Source organism: Kogia breviceps, chromosome 3, assembly GCF_026419965.1.
Source record: "Kogia breviceps isolate mKogBre1 chromosome 3, mKogBre1 haplotype 1, whole genome shotgun sequence".
NCBI lineage: Eukaryota > Metazoa > Chordata > Mammalia > Artiodactyla > Physeteridae > Kogia > Kogia breviceps.
The window spans coordinates 25,651,868-25,672,677 of NC_081312.1; the positions used below are offsets into that span (position 1 = coordinate 25,651,868).

General features: G+C 50.8%; 1 protein-coding gene across 7 annotated transcripts in view; it reads right to left on the minus strand.

Annotated features, from left to right (window-relative positions):
- TMEM63C (transmembrane protein 63C) overlaps positions 1–20,810 on the minus strand; it is a 74,657-nt gene that overhangs the window by 42,587 nt on the left and 11,260 nt on the right. For all 7 annotated transcript variants that reach the window (XM_067027999.1, XM_067027998.1, XM_067028001.1 and 4 more), the window contains exon 2: positions 17,125–17,265. The gene's annotated coding sequence lies outside the window, so the exon portion shown is untranslated. The remainder of the gene's footprint in view (positions 1–17,124; positions 17,266–20,810) is intronic.

A 20,810-nucleotide genomic window follows, 5' to 3' on the forward strand; every position in this document is an offset into this window, starting at 1 on the left:
TGTTGCCATTATTTGGTTAACACTATGAATGATGAGGGCAGGGGAGGGGGTCCTGGGCTGTGAAGAGCTCTGGCTTCTATCCGACTCTAAGAAGGTTTGAGTTCTGGATGCTGCTCTTTTCACTCATCAACTCCCACTCCCTCATTCTCTCTTATTCCAAGAGAACCACCCCGTCCTTGCTGACCTTTCACAAAGAAGAGCTTCACGCTTACTATGAGCCAGGCCTCATGCCAGGATCGAGGGGCCTGGCAGACATGGTTTCCACCTGTATGAGGCTCCCAGACTCACTAGGGAGACACGCAAGCACACAAGGCACATGCCTCTGCACCCCAGCACACTCCCATAGCCCAGGGGCCATGGGGAGGGCCCACCATCAAGCAGTCACAGAAACCTTCTGTGGGAATGTGACCTCCAAGCTGAGACATGAGGTGTCAGAATCAGCACAGACCCAGAAGGGAGACAGAGCATGGAGGTTTGGGAAAGTGAAAATGAATACTCGTAGCTCTAGTATAGGATGGATTGCTGGTTTGTTCTTTCATTTGTTCATTCATTCATTCAGTAAGAATCCATTGAGTGTCTACTCTTGCCAGGCCCTGTGTAGACCCTGGAAGTACAAACATGAGGTCCTCTTTAGGGAGTTCACAGCCTTTGGGATCTGGGGAGGGGAATGCTGTTGAGAGGCCTGGCCCAGGCTGCCATTCTACCCAGGAGGACTCCAGCTACAAGGTCCCAGCCTCTAAGCTTGGAGTCAGGTGGAATCCAGCCAGCAAGGCTGTGTCAGGTGCAGGCTTTCAGCTCACCTGGCTGCCCAGCCTGAAGGGGTGGTGAGGAAGGAAACGGAGAGAAGAGAGCCTCACCCCCACCTCACCACCCTCCTCAGGTTTCTCAGCAGCAAACAAAGCAGTAATGAAGGCTGTTGCGTTGCCATGGAAACACAGAGCAGCACCCAGCCTTTTCTCCTCACCCCTAAACCATGCCTGGACCTTCCTTCTCTCTTCTTTCCGGGAGGAGAGCTTTCTGGAGGTGGCACTCGCTCTTGTGTGTGAAGAAGATGACAGAAAGCTTTCTGGAGACCAGAGTAGCAGCACTGGAAATAATAAAACTTGAAATTCGGAGGGTACTAAAGGAACACAGAGCAGGGACACCAACCTGCCTGGTGCGGGGGGCATAAAGGAACTCCTCCTCTCTTGGGGCATGAATTTCACAGCCGAGCACAGGGAGGCTGTTCAGAGCATCAGAGGAAAGTAGGCTCTCTGGACCCAGAGTGTCTGAGCTTAAGTCCCAGATCCACCCTTGCTAGCTGTGTGACCATGGACAGTGACTTCACCTCTCTGAGCCTCAGTTTCCAAATCTGGAAAGTGGGGATAACAACAGTACTGCCTCTCAGGGTTATTGTGAAGATGAAGTAAGATAATTCCCATAAAGCTCTTCACATGGTGCTTGGAAACATATGCGTTCAAAATTCGCCAGCACTGTCATCACTGTCATTAGCTTCTTTGTGAGATGGTACCATTCCTAGCATCCTTCCCGCTACTCTGCTCTGGAACAGGAAAGGGGAGATGCAGAGTAAGGGAAGGACCTTACAATATCCTCGAACTGCAGCCTGTGGCTGCTGCTGCTTCCGTTCTTCCTGTACATGAAAAGCAAATGTCAGCCTTGCTTTTGGGGCCAAGGAGGGGAGATGGTGTTAAGGCTGACTGGTGAGTCAGGATTCTGAGTTGCCCTCAGTTGCACTTATCTGATAAGGAAGTGTGAGGCCTTCCTCCTCTCCCATTTCTGCCCCATCAGTCTCCTGTGGCACAAGCTGGAGGCTCAGCAGTCCTATAGGCCTGGCCAAAGTTTTCCTCAGAAACTGGGCAAAGGCTTCAGAAAGAACTGGTTCTGTCCTTATTACTCCTCTGGTCCATCGTTCACTTCCAGGCTTCCAGACCTGGCCTGGTTTCAGCTACTGCCGTCCTAACTAGACAGGCCAGCACTTTGCTCCCCACTTCTCCTTCCAGGTGAGCTGGCCATCTCAAGGCCAAGTCCAAATCCCAGAGTTTAGGTGGTCCAGGAAGTCCTAGAAGGGGCCAATCTTATTAACCCCTAACACTTTATTGAGCATTTATTATAGGAAAATATTTCCTATTGAAGTACTAGCTCATTTAATCCTCAGAAGTACCCTAGGGTACTAGAAGCTCCCCTAGATGAAAAAGAAAATTCAGGCTCACAGAGGTTAAATAACTTGCCCCAAATCACAGTGCTGGTAAGTGGCAGAGCTGGGCCTTGAACCTGGGCAGTTCATAGCCTTCTGCTCTGATACCTCCTAGACCCTCTGGGCCTCTGCTGGGCTGGCAGTTCTGGGCAGGAGTCAGAGGGAGAGGATGACCTCGCTCAAGCCCTAGTCCAGGGACAGAACTTTTCCCAGCCTCTCAGGGCGGTGCAGTGGAAGGTACTGTGGTCTGAGGGATCCCAGGAGAGCTGGTCTCTAGGCCATCTGGGTGACCTTGGGCAGGTGCCTTCCCTTCTCTGGGCTGGGGTTTTCGTAGGAGGCTTCCGAGGTCCAGGCTGGAGCCAGGATTCCAGGTGTCCCAGAGACACAGCCTACAGCCACACGGCCTGCATTCCTGGCACTGGCCAGAGCCAACTCTGCTCCACCATCCCCAAGAGCTCTCAGGAACTGGTCCATAGGGCCCACGTTTTGATTTGGAGAAGCAAATCACTGTAGTCACAAGCCACGTCCTAGGAGAAGCAGTTGTGGGCGGGAAGTCACCCCGATCCCACCCCCGAAATCTCCCCCACCCAGAGTACACAAAGCCATAGCACCTGCCCTGCACCCCCTGCCATCTGGCCTTCTCAGTCTCTTCAATAATTCATCACCTCTTGTTACCAACAAGAAAGATTATTCCCCATGGTTCTGGACCTTAAAAAAATAGCGTTCCTGGCCATGGGCACCCCTCTCATGTCCCTTTCCTCTCTGGGTCTTTCCTTAAATCCCCTTTGCATGCCCTCTGCTCTCAGATGTGCTCCCGCCCGCACCCTTTCCAGGACAAAAGCTCAGGGGCTCAGGTTCACTCTCACCACTAGGGGGCAGTGAAGGGATTTGAGGACAGGGAGGAGGGGAAGCGGGTGTAACCGCCGTGAGGGTTCTGGTTAATGTCTTCCCCTACCCGCCATGCAAGCTGGCCATGACTCTTCCCCAAGTGTCAGTAAGCCCTTCCTTGCTCTAAACTGCTCTTGGGTCTCCTCATATCTTCACAGGATGGTTTGCCCAACTTTACACATGAAGAAACTGGGTCACCAGCAGGCTAAGAGATCTGCCTAAGGCTGGGAAAAGTGGTAGATTTGGGATCAGAACTTGGGTTTTCTGGTTCCCCATTCGGCACTCTTGGGCTTGGACCAGTGATCCTCAGCCTGGGGTGGGGGACACTGGAATTACCTGGAAGGTGTTTAGTCGATCCAGATACTCACGCCCCACTCCAGACTTTAGGAATGAGGCTCTCCAGTCAATTCTTACATAGAGCCAAGAAAGAGAAACACCAGCTTAAGATTTCTAGGGTTATTTGCATCTAGATAAGGAGTGCTTGAAGACTCAAAAGGTTTTCTGACACCCCCTAAATAAGCAGGGAGGATGAGGAGATTGGGGGATAAAGGATGGAAGCTCAGTGCCCCTTAAATCGTGCCACTGTGGGGCAGCTCATGAGACCGATCCTTATATTCCTCTCTCCGGAGAGCTCCCCTCCCCTCCCCAGCTCGTTCTGAGTCTGCGGAAAGTTGGCTGGAAATCTAGAGAGGCCCACACCACCTCTTCACTAGAACCCCCAAACTCTTGCATTTCTCCCTATGTCAGAGAACAATGGCCTGGCCGCTTCTCCACGGTGCACCATGCCTGCCCTCTGTCCTGTCCCCATATCTATCAGGGCTGCTCCTTCTGCCCTGACTGAGCTTGAGCCACTTCTTCCTGGCCTTGGCTGCAGCCTTGGTCTCAGCAGCCTTACAGCCCCTGGGTCCAGCTCAAAGCCTTCCTCCAGTGAGCAGCCCGGTCTGTCCCTTGTCCCCACCCTCTTTTCACAGCTGGCCTCTGCTACCACCACCTGGCACACTTCTCCGGGTTTTCCATGCACAAGAGTGGCCAGTTCCCTGACAAATCTGTGGGCTTCTTGATGGCAAGGCCTATGTCATTGCGGTTCCCCCACCATGACCAACATTTATAGGCCTCAATGAAATAGACAGGTCTTTGTCCAGGGTCACATTTGGGGCGGGAAATAAAATGTGGGTGATTTGCATATGCTTGCATAGTGGGCAGAGAGTACCTGAGTCTCTCCACAGCACATCGTTGGTTAACAAGTCTTGAGCCTCATGTCACAGAATAGAGGAAAGGCGACGTATGATTTGGGGTCAGGAGATGGGGTGTGGATCTGGCTCTATTATTTGCTGTTACTTAACCTCTTGATGCTCAGTTTTCTCTTTTATACAATGGACATAATTATGTCCATCCTGCCTATCTATACCAGGGTGTTATGAAGATTGCTTAAAGGAGATGAGGAGACATTTTTATAAACTATAAGTACCCCCAAATATGGGTGGCTGCCTCTGCTATCCTCTTCCTAGGGTTGAGGATAGCCCCTAAAGGATCCCCTCAATCACCCCTCTGGCCAGCCCCAGCACGGGGTGAGCGGGTCGGTGTTCCATTTTGCCGTCACTCCAGCTAAAATCAGAAAGGCACTCAGCACCACGGACAGCACCACACAGAGCAACTCATTTCCGCTGCTGCTTCTCTCTGCCAGGGCTCTGTGGGCAGTGCTTGCTGATACCCCTGGCCCAATAATAAGAAGGCCAGGTAACAGCTATTGAATGAGTTCTACATGCCAGGCACTGTGCCAAGTCTCTTAATGCATCATCTGGGTTAACAAAGCTATCAGATTGCCTGTTGGATATGGTCGATGGCCTTCGGCATCCATCCCCACCTCTTTCTAGTGTGCCTTCCTCTACTGCAGAAGCTGGAAAGCTGAAAACTACATTTACAACACCCCCTTGCAGCTGGGGTTCTGAATACAGATCAGGTTCAGTCGATTAGATGCACTGGAGATAGATTTATAAGGCAGAGTGGGGCGGAGGCCATCTTCCTGCTGCTCCGGCTGTGCTCGGCTGACAAGCAATGTCGAGGAGGGGAAGGAGTTGTCTGCAGCAGACCAATGCCCAGTCTTTGGCTCCTGGGGAAGGGAGGGCAAGAAGAAACTGTGCTGCAGGCTGCAGAGGCTCCCTGGTCCTGGCTTGCGGGTGAGAGGATGTGAATTCATGGCTCCAGTAGTCCCATCCTGGCTGTAGCTGAGGAGCAGTTTGTCTAGTGGGTCAGTTCTGTTCTATTTTAAAGACTCAGCTTCTAACCCTTCTGGTGATTTTATGAGCATGTAATTCTCTGGTTTAAACTCTGTTTGCTTAAAGTTCTTAAAGAGGTTTTTGCTTCCTGTACTAACAACAGGTAGGTACTATTATTATCCCATCTTGGGCACAGAGAATCTCAGGCACAGAGAGGCTAAGTGACTAGCCTAGTTCGGGCAGCCAGTGGGCACTGAGCCCAGGACATCCACCTAGCCAGCCCCCTCCTAATCATTCTGCTATGCGCCACCCCCAAGGCAGAGAACACGGGCAAGCATCCCAGCAAACAGGAATAAAGCCCCCAGGCTAAATACAGAAGCTAAACGGAGAAAAGGAAAAGATGACAGAGAATTCTGGAAACAAAAAGAATTCTGTGCCCGAGTGGACACAGCTCATGACAAATCCTCAGAAGAAGGAGGGGAAGGAGAGGACACAGATGTCAGTGAAGGGCCAGGCATGGTACTGGTGCCTTCGTATGGTTATATCCCACTGACCAACACTCATACTTCACAAGCAAGCTAAGAGGTAGCAGCCTAAAAGGTAGGTATCATCAGTATCCCCATTTTACAGGTAGAGAAACTGAGGCTCAAAGAGGTCAAGTAATGGGCCTAAAGCTACACAGCTGGAGAGAGACAGAGGCAGGATTGGAATCTAAGGGTCTGGTTCTACTACAGCATGTGACCTCTGAAGGCACAACCAGGGAGAGAGCTGCTTTGTCCATTCCAGGAGGGCTGTATTCCTGGGGTACAGGAAGACAGGCCCCCCCCCCTCAGATCTGTACTACATACAAGGGACTCTCCACTAACAGGGAGGAAAGGCTGCGGTGGGCACAGAGGGAGCTGCAGCACAGCCAGGGCAGATGGTAGCCATCTGGACCCAGGCTGGAGGCTGAGTGCGCCCGCTTCCCCCTCACCCGTCTTACCTCTGGGACCTCCACAGGAGGCCCTCTTCGTGCTGGGAAGGTTCCTTCCCTTGCCCTCCAGACCCTGCACCCCAACCCAGGGCTCAGGCCTTTTTGCCTATGGCCCCCAAGTCGGTGAGCAGCCATGGTCATGTCCCAATGGGGCTGGGGGCAGGGGTGAGGCAGTGGTGGCGATGTCTTTGACACCAGCCCCTGGGAGCTGGGCAGTGACAGGGGGACACTGGGAGATGGAGGAGAAACTGCCTACTTGTGCCAAAAAGACAAAGGAGGAAGTAAAAACAGCAGGATATAATGAAGTTAAACTAGATGATTTCAATTCTAAACGCAAGGCTGGGGATGGGGGGAGAATAAAAAACCAAAATAATACCTGTCCAAAAAAAGACCAGTTATCCCTGGTGGTGAGACTATGTTCTTTCACTGGTCTTTAAAAAATTTTTCTGAATTTGAAAAACTATTGAATATGAGCATGAATTATCATTTATAATTAGAAAAAATCATATTTTAAAAGGCAGGCTTGATACTTCTAAGCCTACATACAATCAGCTTCCCTTCATCCTTCGGCATCAAATCCTTCTTCTTCCCCCCTCAAGTGCCCTCATTTTGACCAGCTACCACTCAAGCTTGTCAGGGGGGGTCGAGGAGGTAGTGCGGGGTGCAGGGGCCTGGCCCTCGGGATGATATGTGGTCCAGGGGTTCCTGTGCAGGCTGCCTGCTCAGAAAGAAGATTCAAGGCCTGAATCTGAGGCCACCTCCTCCTCCCTCCAACCGCAGGGCCTGGCTTGGCCAGGTGCAGGAAGGTCAAGGCTTGACCTTGCACCACGTGGGCCAAGGTAGCCGCCAGGGCCCTGGGGGTCAGCCTGACAGCCGAGGCAGCTCAGTAGCTCCTCTGGCAGCTGTGGTGCTGTCCGCAGCGTGAAGACCCAGGTGCGGTGATCAGGGAGGGGGCTCCGTGGCTCCCCAGCATGGTTTCACCTGGGCGGGCGGGGGCCAGCCCGCCCTGCCCCCTGCTCAGCCTCTCCCTTCCTCCCCAGCCCACCCCAATCAATCAGTGGAAGATGGGACCGCTGAGGCCCCTACACCCCACTTGGCGGGTGGTCTGAATCCAGATTCCCATGGGGAAGGGAACAAAGAGAAACAGGAGCCTGCTGGGCTGGGCCTGACCTCTGGACTGTCTCTGAGGTGTCTGACAGGCTCTGGTGCACACTCCCTTCCAGGTTATGAAATGTGTTTACAGCTGTCATCCCACCTGACCCCCAACAGCCCTGTGGGGGCAGGAGTGATGACGGTCCCCACCTTACCAATGAGGATGCTGAGGCCCAGAGAGGGTGAGGAGCCTGCCCAGGGTCACACAGCCGGCAGTGGTAAAGCAGATGGAGGTGGGGGTCTGAAGTCAACGCCTGAGCTTTTCCAAAGCCCACTGCTCCTTCTGACATCTGAGCTCTTGACTCCTGGCCTGCTCCAGGGGGAGGCCCCCTTGGCCCCAGGGACTCCTCCAGTCTTAACTCCCCCATTTCTCTCTAAGAAGCCTCAGTTCCAGCAGACGGGTAGACCCCTGTCCCTCAAAGGCCTTGGCTTTCTCTGCTCCCTCCATTCTTCCGCTTTGTGGAAAGGCCTCGTGAGCCTCCCCACAACAGGATGCTCCACTGTCAAGCCAGCTCGGCTCCGCTTCCTCCAGGCACCCTGGGTCTCAGCAATTTCATCCTCCCCTCAACTCTTAGAGCCCTCACTTATCCTTTCTTGAGTTCTCTAAGGGTAGTAGGTGCTAAAGAGAATGAGATGTGTCTCTCACTTCACCAATCTCATTCTAGAAGGGACGTGACAACGGCCTTGCTTGGCTAAGAGGCAATTATAACATATAGTGTGTAAAAATGGTTGCCACAGGGGCAGGACTCACTGTGAGAGGAGCTGAGCCCAACCTGGAGTGTCTAGGGACCCTTCCAGGATCAGGGGAGCCTAAGTTGTCCTGCAGGTCATGATGGACTCTGCTGGAAGGGCTCTCTGTAGCTCTCCTTAACTTGGCCAACAAGGCCTGCCTATGGCTCTAGCTTCATCTCACCCAACTCTCCCCTCATTTCCATCCCCTGACCCCTCTGTCTGTCCCCTCAATGCCTGCAGCATGCCACCTTCCCTCTTGCCACAGGGCCTTTGCATATGCTCGTCCTCCTACCTGGAATGTTCCCCTTCCCATGAGTTAACTCTTTCTCCCACTAGTTGATCTCAGCTCAATTTTTGCTTCCTTAGGGAAGAACTCCAGACCAGGTCAAGCCCACACATTCCATCCTGGGAGACAGACATAGGGGGCATTTAGATGTGGGTCCCTAGGGAGAGCTAGACTCCTTGGGTCCAAATCCTGCCTCTGCTGTTTACTAGCTTCATGTCTTTAGGTGAGTGTCTTAACCTCCCAGGCCTCAGTTTCCTTATTTGTAAAATGAGAATGTTAATAGCATTTACCTTACTGGGTGAATGTGAGGAGTACATGAACCAATTCACAAGAAACACTCAGAACAGTGCCTAGCACAGAGCCATGGCTCAATACAGTGAAGTATTATTTCCTTGTGAGTACCTAGTACCTCTGATTTTATTTATGCGATGACACAGCAAATGGCTGACTCCCCCAGTGGATGGAAAGCTCCTTGATGACACAGCCCAGGGCTGTATGTGCTCATTATTTTCTCTGCTGTGCTGGGTAGAGCATAGTGCTTTACAAATATTTGTTGAAGAAAGGGACAATTGGCAGTGGGGCTAGGGCGGGTCTCATTTGGCCCCAGGATCTCAAACTCAAGTGTTTTGGCTGGAGAGGCTCTTACAAATCCTCTAACCTAAGCCCCTCCTTCCCCAGATGAGCGAAGGTTGCTGCTGGCTAACATTTCCCTGGCTTCCAGTCTCTCGGGGCTCCTGCCCAACTCCCTCTCTCCCTGCGCTCTGCTCATTCAGTGGATTGAGGGCATGGTGAAATCTTGGACTGAGGCATCCATTTCTGTCGATTTAGGGGGAAAAAAGTGGCACATCATCTCATATCTGAGGGTTGTGGAAAAAAATACATGCCCACCACAGCCTTGTGAAGCTGCAGGCTTCCATTCAAACCTGAGTTATTGCCGTAATTCCCGTCTCCGTGGTAACAAGTCCAGACTAAGCCTTTAGCTAGCGGAGACTGAGCAAAAGGCTTGTCAGCAGCAAGACCCCATCCCCCAGCCTAAGACGCCAGCAGTGCTGTTCTCTTTTCAGCCTCTTCCCTGATGGATTCCTCTGCAGGAGTCCTGAGTGGACTGAGAGGAGGGCAGGGGAGATGCAGCCACAGCAGAGGCCCCAATCCATCCCAGAGTCAGCTCCAGTTAGAGCCGGGATGAAGGCGCCTGCAGCAGGAGCAAATAGGCAGGATGCTACTGGGTGCTGTCCTACCCCAGCTGTGTCTGCCGCCAGATGGGCTCTGGTGGATGGTGCCACATGCTGAGGGAGACAGAGAGACCCAAGGCTCTGCAGCCGGGAGGCTGAGCCCTAGTCCACGCAGACCAACCAGCTGTTGATGATTCGCTGGTGTGCAGACAGAGACAGCCTTAACTGAACACCTGCTCTGTGCCCGGCACAGGACTAGGAAGTGGGGAGGAAAGATACACAGCAGACGGATCTGCCCTCAGTGAGCTCACAGTCAGGCGAGAGCACACAATCAGAACAAAGAAGAACAGGTGCTCTGTTAAGTGAAGAAAGCAAGATGCAGATGCCACCGCCCGTGCACCTGCCTGTGCCTGGATTTCCTCCAGAAGGAGACTCAAGAAACTCTTGACAGTGGTTGTCTCCTGGGAGAGGAATACCACCTGGGGGGTGGAGGCCGAGGCAGGGAGAGGAAGGCTTTCTTTTCACGATATTCTCATTTTAATTTTTGGATTTTGTACCGAGTTCACATCTAACCAAACCAAACCAAAAAAAGCAAAACAAAGATGAAAAGCACCACGTGACAGGTACTACAATAGGGTGTGGCAAGTTTGTGCTGGGCTTGGGGAGGAGGAACCTGCAGCTCTGACATCAAGGGACTCAAAGTTCTCATCTGCAAGGGGTGTGCGTGTGTATCTGTGTGGGTCTGTCTCTGTACCTGTGTGTTTGGGATGTGTGGACCTACTGGGTTGAAGAGCGTCCCTCCAAAGTTCATGTCCACCTGGAACCACAGAATATGACCTTATTTATGTAACTGCGTATGGTGATGGAGGTTAACTGGATGTTAACTGGACTTATTGCGGTGGTGATCATTTTGCAATATAAGCAAATATCCAATCATTATGCAGTATATCTGAAACTCATATAATGTTATCAATTATACCTCAACAACTGGGACTTCCCTGGTGGCTCAGTGGTTAAGAATCCACCTGCCAATGCAGAGGACACGGGTTCGAGCCCTGGTCCGGGAAGATCCCACGTGCCGCAGAGCAACTAAGCCCGTGCGCCACAACTACTGAGCCTGCGCTCTAGACCCCGCGAGCCACAACTACTGAAGCCCGCGCACCTAGAGCCCGTGCTCTGCAACAAGAGAAGCCACCGTAACAAGAAGCCTGCGCACCGCAACGAAGAGTAGCCCCCACTCGCCACAGCTAGAGAAAGCCCATGCACAGTAACAGACACAATGCAGCCAAAAATAAATAAATTAAATAAATAAATTTATTTTAAAAAATTATACCTCAACTAAAGAGAAAGAATACACCCTTATTTAAAAATAGGATCTCTGCAGAGATAGTTAGTTAAAATGAAGCCATACTAGATTAGGGTGGGCTCTAAATTCAATGACTGGTGTCCTTACAATAAGGCTTACATAGAGACACACAGAGAAGAAAACCATGTGAAGACAGAGGGAGAGACAAGCAAAGGAACACCCAGGGCTGTCAGCAACCACCAGAAGCTGGAAGAGGCAAGGAAGGATTCTTCCCTAGAGCCTCTGCAGAGGGAGCGTGGCCCTTCCAACAGCTTGATTTTGGACTTACAGCCTCCAGAACTACAACAGAACAGATGTCTGTTAAGTCACCCTGTTTATGGTAATTTGTTACAGCTGCCCTAGGAAATGAATACAATAGCTCTATGCATTTGTGTTTGTGTATTTTGAGCTGTGTGTATCAATGGGTTTTGAATGTGTGTGTATCTGTGTATGTTTTGGGGGTATTTGGATGTGCTTGGGAAAGTACTCATGACTATAATTTGAATTTGGGGTTCTTGTGTGCGTTTTGGGGTTGCATGCGTGTTTATGTGTTCATATATGTGTAGTTGAGTTATGTGTGTGCATTTATGTATGTGTGTATGTGTGTTTTGGTGTGTTTGTGAGCATGTGTGTATACAGCCAATGATCTACCTCTAGGGTCTCGCTCAGCCCTAACATTCCAGAAGTCTGCCCTGGGGCCCCTGTTATAGAGGTTGGCCTCCAGAGGATGCAGGCCAGTGGTCGTGGAGACGGACTAGCATCAAGGCTAGGTTGGGGCAGCACCCCGTCTGGTCTAGAGCCACCTGGGAAAGGGGAGGTCCGTGGGGAGAGTGTCCTCCATTGCACCTGTCCTGTCGGCGTAAGGGTCTCAAGGTCAGCATGTGGGTCTAGCAGGAGCCATACGCTGGGGGCCTAGCCTGACAGCCTTCTTGGAAGCCTTCAGCAGAACGGAGGCCCTTGAGAGAGAGACCCCCTCCCGTGAATCTGAGTAACTTGGAAACATTAGAGCAGTGGTTCTCAAACTTCGGTACCTCAGCATCACCTGGAGGGCTTGTTACACCACAGATGGTTGGGCCCCACCCCAGAGTGTCTGATACACTAGGTCTGGGGTGGAGCCTGAGAATTTGCATCTCGAATAAATTCTAGGGTGATGCTGACACCGCTGGACCTGGGACCTCGTTTTGAGAATCACTGTGTTAGACCATACAACAGGTGATGGGGTTCCTCCTCCCCCTTCCGTAGGCCTTGCAGCAGGCTTCCAGCTCTTTTAGGACAGGCCCTGGAAAAGTCAGGGCTGGTAGGCTTAATCCTTTTCTCACAGTCTGTCTCTCACAGTTACCCACCTGTCACTCAGGAAATCATTTATTCAGCAAAATAATGGGGTCTGTTCCCTGCACTCAAGGCACTTACAGTCTAGGCACAAGATTCTGGTGGGTACACAGACCCCCAAAGTAACCACGACACGTCTGCATAAGTGGACTCAGGAAGCCTGCTGAAGGGATGCTGAGAGCATTGAGGAGCCCTTGACTAAGCCTGGGGCAATCCGGAAAGGATGCCTGGGGGAGGTTTCAGCCAAGGCAGCTCTTAAGGGAAGAACAGCAGTAGCTGCACTAATGGAAGGCTTACTGCCAGGCACTGTGCTAAGACTTTGCAAGTATGAGCTCTTTCAATCCTTACAACAATCCCAAGATGGGAACTCCTGTCACTGAAGGGAGATCTGAGCCCAGTCTGCAGCCTCAGTCCCAGCCTTGAGCATCTATGGGGATCCTGACCTGAAGAGGAGCTGTGGTGTGGGGGCCAGCACAGGACATTCCAGGAGGAGACCACGTGTGCATCCCGGCAGAGAGGGAGGTGGGCTCAGATTGTGTCCAGGCTTTCCCGCTGGAAAAGCACCACCCCTCCCTCGGGGCCGCAGACTGGGGAGGGACGCCCCGCTGGCTGCCTGGCTGCCTTGGGCAGGAGCTGGAGCGACGCGGACGGAGGGTGCTCGCTCTCTGAGTGCAGCTGCTCCAGCCAAGGGTGGGAGCCAGACGGCAGAGGCTGCAGGTCTGCCTCACATGGTTTCCCTTGGCCGGGGCCAAAGTGGGGACACAGGGGCCTGAGACTCCCAGTGCTGCAGGGGTGCGGCCCGCTATGTACAGACTTGTTTGTGATGAAGTTTAGCCCTGAAGACAGGCTGAGGGGTGACTGGCTGCCAAAACCTCCATGACTTAGCGTGGCCCCCAGGCAGTCTCTGTGTGGCTCTAGGGGTCCCTGACCTCCTCAACTAGAGCACAAGCCCCCAGGCCAGGGGCCAGCCTCCTTACAACCTTGCTCCTGCCCCTTGGGCGAGGGGTAAGGAAAGCCACTCTGAGCCATGCTAAATGAGTACTCAAACAGTGACCTGAATCTGGAGTTTGGAGCCAGAGGAAATGAGCTCCAGCCACAGCAAGAGGTATTCTAGTTAGAAACCAGGAAGCACTGGCCTAGGATGCTCAAGAGAGAAGAGAGACCTTCTTCTGGGGAAGAAGAGGGACCTAACCTTGTGTCTTTGACAGTCTGCCTGTCTGGGAAAAATATGGTGGGGAGTTCTCTCTCTCTCTTTCCTTCACTAGTTTCTCCATCAAATCTTACCTACATTTTAGTTCCTTCTCTCCTTTCCTGCTGACCTCCCATTTCTGCCTTCTTTGTCTGAGTAGGCAAAGGCCCTCTCAGCTTGTCTCAGTGTTGCTGGGGGCCTTTGAGCCTGGGCACACTCAATTCAGCCAATGTTCACTCAGCCCTATATCTGCTGGGCTCTGCCTGTCAGGTGGGAGATCAGACAGTTAAACCAATGCCCACACCCAAGGCAGCGTAAAGGGCCACACAACGAGAAAGGTACAAGCCAAGGTGATGGGGCCGAAAGACCACAGCCTCAGGGGCCAGGGATGGCTTCAGAGAAAGGCAGGTGGGATTTCTAGGCTGGCAGAAACCAGTGGGGGCAGGGGCAGTTCAAGCAGAGGGGACAAATGAGTGGAGAAGGGAAGCATAGCATGGACTATTCCAGAAATAGCAGGTAGACTGGCTTGGCTGCAGAAGTGGGGTGAGAAGAATCTTGTAAGGTAACAGGCAGGTCGGGGACCATGAGGTCCTGAATTTCAGGCTGAATGTTTTGCACTTACTTGTGCAGGCAGTAGGGAGCTATTGAAGGTTTTGGAGGAAGAGCATGACATTATCTGGGCTGAGATTGGAAGGGATTCTAGATTTTTCTCCTCTGCTAGGAGCTCCCAAAAGGCATCTGGCCCTGATTCTGAGACCACAGACTTCTCAGGGGTTCCCAAGGGGAGCAGACAACTGGTGTCTCAGATGTCACCTTTTTGGTGAGGCCTATCCTGATGACCTTGTTTAATAACTCAATTTCCCCAGCACTCCCCATCCCCTTCTCCTTCTTTGTTTTCCCATCACATTCATTGCCTTCTAACATACTTCATCCATGGTTTATGCTGTTTATTGTCTGCCCCAGCCTCATTAGAATGAAGGCCTCTTGAGGGCAGGGTCCATGTCTGTTTTACTTGCTGCTGAATGTTTCAGTGCCTATAGCATAGTGCCTGGAATCCCAACAAATCCATTCACGTGTGAAATGAATCAAGAGAAAAATACCACCCTGCACGAACCAGCACAGTCTGGTTTGTTTCCTCTCTGTCACTTCGCTCCTGGCTTCCTAAGCTTGGCAGTGCCTGAGTGGAGAAATCTCTGAGAAAATCAGACAGAATTCTGCTTCTTTCCCTGCTGCGCCTCTCACCCTTGCCAGGAGTCTGAGAAGATTTGGACTGTTCCTTCTTCCTTATGCTGCCCAAACCGCCACCACTTCCTTTCATCTTGGAGTGGGGGCCAGTCGAGGAAAATTTCAGTTAAGGGAAGCAAGAAGCTTGCAGGACTGAGGCAACCCCACTCGGTAGCCTGGAAGAACCACCCTGACGGACTCATCAGAATAACTGCACCTTAACGAGCTTCCACCACTGCATGCACTATACAGGGGCTCTAGGCATTTTGTTCCATTCTGACCTCCCATCAACCCTGTGGAGTGGGTATTATCCTCCCATGTTACAGATGGAAAAACAGAGGCTCAGAGAAGCTAATCGATAAGGCCAAGTTCTTCCCACCAGATGAGGAGCCCCGTTTTGAACATGGATCTATCCTCCTCCAACCCAGTGCTTGCTCTCCATGGCACACGGCCTCTCTTCTGCCAGAGAAGCTGAGATGCGTGGAGCGGAGCTGGCTGAGATCTCTGTCCTAGGTGCCACATCATGGGTGGTCTCTGCTGGCCTCGGGCTTTCCCACCTGAGCTATGGGAGCTGAAGTTTTGACCACGTCCCAAGGATGAACGAGGACAATGATGTCACATCTGCCACCTGGCCTGAGCTTATCAGAGTGTGAACACTGCCTGTTTTGGTCTATGGCCAAGCATCCCCTCCTCACTCCGGTGTGCACCACGAGAGCTGTAGTCCAAAAGAGGGTTCCCTGCCTTTGCGGCCCCAGCAGATGCAGGGAAACCAAACCTACCCCTGTGTACAGATCTAGCGCCCAACAGATCTAGCTTCCCACCAGTGGGGAGGCCAAAGAGCTTGGATCAAAAACCCAGCTGTGGGCTCCCAGCCAAGGAATGCAGTTAACCTACCTTGAAGGTAGAAACTCTCTCTCTCAGCAAACACTCAGCACCGTCACTAAATAGGCAATGGGGAGCCATGGATGATTTTAGAGCAGGGGAGTAAGATGACTGCATGGAGGTTTAGGGAGGTGAATCAGGCAGCAAAGCATGGTTGGGGGAGAACAGGCTTTCGTAATGATCCAAGCTAACGTGTTAAGAACTCACTTAATGAGTGCGAGAGTTGTTTCAAGTGCTTTACAGATATCAACTTTTCCCTTCATAGTAACCCTAGGGTACGTTGTTATTCCCATTTTACAGATGACAAGACTGATGGGTAGAGAAATTGCAAGGCTAGTAGGTGGTGGAGCTGGGAGCTGAACTCACCGGGCTCCCAAGCCTGCCTCCTTTACCATTGCTTGATGCTGCCTCTCGCAGTGATCTGGATTGGGGGAACAAGGGTCCAGCATGGTCTGGGCAGTGGGCAGGGCCAAAGGAAGAGAAGTGAAACACTGCCTGCAGTTTAGACTCCTTGCCTTGGAGGGCTCTCACAAGGCCAGACCAGGAAAGTATAAGGGAGATGTGAACATCAAGCACTTTGATCTGAACGGAAAAGAACTATAGCTAAGATCACTTTTATTGATAATAGCAACAATCACAATGTTCTTGGCCAAGAGCCCATACAGGATAACTTCTTTCATGGAAAAGAAATTTTAGAGACTCTCAGACAAAGAAACCTTATCACAGTTTTAGCCTCCCTTGACTAGCCAATCCTTTCTTGGTTTTATGTATTAACTTATTTACTTAAATAGGAGAGAAAGCCTCACTTTGATGCTAACCTGGCTTTAATACCTTCTAGCTTTGGAGGTCTGATCACCACCAGCATCCCTTTCGCAAAGGAGGATGAGTTTCTGGGGGTCACCAGGTAGATGGAAGGAGAGGGAGGGAGCAGGAGCTCAGGGTGGCTGAGGCCGTGTGGGGAGGAGGCAGCTGCACCCAGGAAGGGCCCTGAGACCCAGGGCTTCCTGTGCTGTTTTAACGAGATTAAGCTTGATTCCTCTGAGATGTTCGCCTACACCATTTTAAATGACACTCTTCATATAAGTAATGCTTGAGAAGTTAAAAGAAATTGAGGTTGGAACATATCACTAAGAGTCCTTCCAGCTCCAACAGTCTATGAAGATACCATCTGTCGTAACCTTTTCCCAGGGAAAAATTGTCAAGAGGCAGGGAACTCTCAGAAGGGCCTTGTCTGGCTGGGACTAGGCCCGTTCCCAAACGGGAGTCAGCTGGGCAGCAGCCACTTGGAACTCAGCTAGCAGCTCGGGCTGGGGGCATCCTAACCAGAGCCAGAGAGTCTTTGGCCCCTTTCCCAGGTCTCAGGAGCCAGGGTCACCTGGGACAGTGTCCTTCCTGGCCTCTCCTGTTAGGCTACGGATTTAGGAGGGCTGGGGAGGGCGTTTGCTCAAGCGTTGACTAGACAGCCATGGGCCATGGGCTTGAGGAAGGAGCTGGTGGTAGGGGCTTAGCCCTGCTGGGTAGGATGACGGCAAGAGCACCTACCTGGAGGAGCAGGTGAGGTCGGGGACTCAGGAGATGGGCTGTCACTGGCCCTCCCTCCTCTCAATCAGTCCTCAGGTGTTTCCAAGCGTCCCGGCTGCGTCCCTGCTTAATTCCTGACCGCAAGATGGGTCCTCCAAGGCTCTGTGGCACAGGGACAAAGAAGCGCTCTCAGGGCAGGCGGGCATGGATTGCAGTCCTCCCTGAGCCTCCCTGTGGCTCCTCCCCCAGCCCAAGCAGGCCAGGCCCCTCCCAGGTCCAACGTGCTTGTCAGCATGTTCCCACGAGGCCTGACTCAGGGGAGCTCTGATGGGGTGAGGGACACCCCGGATGCAGCCATGACCCCCAGTCTGCCCCCCACCTCCACATCCAGCTGCCCAGCCCTGGGGTGGCTGAGCCAGGGAGCCATCCTTCATCACAGATGCGCAAGGGCCCAAAGGGAGGGGGGCCATGGACGGAACACTGCACTGGAGTCCCGGCACCTAGGTCCGCTCTGCCACTTCCCCCCTGGTGAGCTAAAACACTCCCACTTTCCCTCAGTGGGGCGGAGGCTTCAGCGAGATACACAGACACTGCCTGCAGGGCTGAGCTGGGGAGATCAGAGGGACCCATAACCATCAGGTGACTTCAAGTAAGACCAGGATCATCTTGGGGTGGAGGTCTCGCTAAACTGCAGGTTTAAGGGCCCTATCCTAGCCCATCTCCAGGAATGTGCCTGGGAACATGCATTTTAACAGGTTCCCCACGTGAGTGCAAATGAACTAGGACTCGCTGCACTATGGGCTGGGAAAGGGTCTACAAGTCCAAGGATGAAACTTTGATCATACGCATGAGGGGGTCATCAGTCCCTCCTCTAAAAACAGCATCATAGAAGCCCAGTCTCTGCAGCAGACTAGTCAGGGGCCCTGGGCAGCCCCTGAAAACCTCTCTGGGTCTCATTTTCCTCGTGGACAAAATGCAGATTGGAGATGACCTCTTGGGCCTTTCCAGGTGTAAAATTATGAATGTAAGGAGAGGTGAACCCACTGAGAAGTGAATTTAAAAAGAAAGTTCAGGGCTTCCCTGGTGGCGCAGTGGTTCAGAGTCCACCTGCCAATGCAGGGGACACGGGTTCGTGCCCCGGTCCGGGAAGATCCCACGTGCCGCGGAGCGGCTGGGCCCGTGAGCCGTGGCCGCTGAGCCTGTGCGTCCAGAGCCTGTGCTCCGCAATGGGAGAGGCCACAGCAGTGACAGGCCCGCGTACCACAAAAAAAAAGAAAGTTCAGGGAGGCATTTTAAGTAGTATTCTCCCTGTATAAATAGTTTTTCTTAAATTCACTTTTTGAATTCTGAAAATAACATACTTACGGTGGGACAAATCAAACCATTCAAAATAATTCAGAACGAAAAGTCTCCCTGCTATTCCAGACCTCTGTTCCACTCCCAAACATAAACATTGTTAAATTTCCTGTTTGTTTTCTTCAAGGATTTTTCCATAAATATTGACAAATATATATCTATGCCTGTATCTTTATTTTAAACCCAACCAGGACCATATTCCTGGTACTCTTTGTTTCTTAGTATACATCACACATCTCTGCATACCAAGAGACAGATCCTTCCTTCCTGTAGCAGCTCATAACGTTCCACTGAAGGATGCACTATGATTTACATGAATCTATCCTTGTTGGTGGATGTTTAGATTGTTGCTACATTTTTGCTGCACAAACAAAGCTGCAGTGAACAGCTTTGATTATACATCTTTGTGCATAAGTGTGAGGTTAGCTGTAGGATAAATCCCTAGGCGTAAGGAGTCAAAAGTTAGGTGGATCTAAAATTCTGATATTGCCAAATTGTCCTCCAAAGAGGGTGAACCAGTTGGCGCTGCCCAGCCATGCGTGAAGAGCGCCTGTTACCCTCCCCACCCTTGACAACACTGTGAATTATCGAATTTTTAAACTTTACCAATGTGCAAGTTGAAAATGGCATCTTGTTTCAATGTGTAATTCTTGAAATATCAGAAAGGGCAGGCATTATTTTCATGTTTATTGACTGACTGGCCTCTGCCTTTATTTTTCTGTGAACTATGTTCTTTCTAATTTATCTTACTGATTTTTAAGAGGTTTTTCTAAATTAAGGCAATTAACTTTTACATGTATTACAAATTGTCATTTGTCTCTTTTTTTAACTTTATTTATGGCATCTTTTGCTTACAGAAATTTCAGACTTTTCTGTAGTCAAAAGTATTTCCTGGGGCTTCCCTGGTGGCACAGTGGTTAAGAATCCGCCTGCCAGGGCTTCCCTGGTGGCCTAGTGGTTGAGAGTCCGCCTGCCGATGCAGGGGACACGGGTTCATGCCCCGGTCTGGAAGGATCCCACATGCTGCGGAGCGGCTGGTCCCGTGAGCCATGGCCACTGGGCCTGTGCGTCCGGAGCCTGTGCTCCGCAAAGGGAGAGGCCACAACAATGAGAGGCCCGCGTACCACACACACACAAAAAAATCCGCCTGCCAATGCAAGGGACACAGGTTCAACCCCTGGTCCAAGAAGATCCTACATGCCACAGAGCAACTAAGACTGTGCACCACAACTACTGAGCCCGCGTGCCACAACTACTGAAGCCCACATGCCTAGAGCCCATGCTCTGCAACAAGAGAAGCAACTGCAATGAGGAAACCGTGCACCACAATGAAGAGTGGCCCCTGCTTGCCGCAACTAGAGAAAGACTGTACGTAGCAACAAAGACCCAACACAGCCAAAAAGAAATAAATAAAACAAAATAAATTTATATTAAAAAAAATATTTCCTACTAGAGGATTCTAAAAATATTTGCCCATGTTTTCCACTAGTATTAGGAATTTTTTTTCCTTTTAATCTCTCCTTCTTTTTAATTTTCTTTCTAGAATTTATTTTGGTGTTACAAGTGTGGTAGGCCAGCTTTATTTCTTTCTCCAAGGAGCTAATTACCTCAAAGCCATGTTTGAATAATTCATTTTCTGCCCGTCACCCCTCTACATTCAAAATCTCAATTTAACTATGGATTAGGATAGATAACAAAGAGTCGAGTGCTGAGTCAAATGCTAACTTCATTGGATCTAAGAGAAGTTACCTAACCTTCCTGTGCCTCAGTCTCCTTGTCTAAAAATGGGGTTAACTGAATTATGTAGGGGAAAATATAGGGAAACAAAGTATTGTGGGGATTTTCAGGCAGTTCACTAAGAAAAATATTATATTATTTCTATGGATTTTAGGATATTTGTGGTACTTGACAGCTTTCTGACACATTATTTGATATAATTTCATTTCTCATTCTAAATAAATAAATATTTCTAACTTTGGGAAGAAATGAGGACAACAATAGCACCATCTGCTTAGGGTTATTATGAGAATTCAATGAGTTATTTCAGAAAAAGGATGTAGAAAGATGAAACTATGAGACTCACCTTCGCCGTAAAGACACACACAGGCTATAAGTGAAAGGATGAAAGAAGATATTCCATGCAAATGGTAAACAAAAGAGACCAGGGGTGGCCACACTTATATCAGATAAAATAGACTTTAGGTCAAAAGCTGCCACAAGAGACAAAGAAGGATATTATATAATGATAAAAAGTCAATTCCCCAGGAAGAAATAACGATTATAAATATATATGCACCTAACAGCAGAGCACCCAAATATATGAAGAAAGCATTGACAGAATGGAAGGGAGG